The sequence below is a fragment of the Orycteropus afer genome, unplaced genomic scaffold (assembly GCF_000298275.1).
Source record: "Orycteropus afer afer isolate SDZICR_OR568_19922 unplaced genomic scaffold, OryAfe1.0 scaffold00868, whole genome shotgun sequence".
Taxonomy (NCBI): Eukaryota; Metazoa; Chordata; class Mammalia; order Tubulidentata; family Orycteropodidae; genus Orycteropus; species Orycteropus afer.
This window is the reverse complement of record NW_006922455.1, coordinates 25,455-26,103: the sequence shown is the minus strand read 5'-3', so window position 1 is coordinate 26,103 and position 649 is coordinate 25,455. Positions and strand designations below refer to the sequence as shown.

The 649-nt window shown below is 45.0% G+C and overlaps 1 pseudogene; it reads right to left on the bottom strand.

Moving 5' to 3' along the window:
- The window catches only part of LOC103212179, a 6,113-nt pseudogene that overhangs the window by 2,880 nt on the left and 2,584 nt on the right, over positions 1-649 (bottom strand).

Genomic DNA, 649 nt, shown 5'->3' with positions numbered 1-649 from the left:
AGTCAAGAGGCTGTGAGTACACATCCATGGGGGAGCTGAGTAGACGGGCAAACTCAAGCAGGGGAAGGATTCCTTGGATGGAGAGAAGATAATGATGTGGTGGGGGCAGGGGGACATCAGACATTTTCAGGAAAGAAAAATTCCACTGGTGGGCAGAAAGATTGTGGGAAGGGGAAGAAGTGAGAGAGGAAGTTGGGGAAAACACAGCTATGAGGAAGGGAAATCAGGGAAAGATGGATTCTTGGAGAAAAAGACGTGTGGAGGACGGTGTGTGTGGGGGGAGGGTGACTGCCCATGTGTTAAGGTAGAACCGTGCTCCCTAGGGTTTCCAACAGCTGATTTCTTTCTCTTTTTTTCCCAGATGGAGATTAATAGGATTTCCTTCTAATGTGCCTCTAGATGCCCTAGAACCACTTACCTATTGGTTAGCAGCAGAACATATTTACCATATGCACTAAAGGGAGGCAGAGTCAACTTGACAGCAATTGGTGTAAGTGGTGTGTGGGGATATCATTTGGGGATAAAGAATTGAAAATAGGAAAGATTTTCAGAAAAAGTATTAAAAAGGGAGAAAAAACAAAACCAAACTTGTTGCTGTTGAGTTGTATCCGACTCTTAGAGACACCTCCTTGGGTTTCCGAGGCAATAT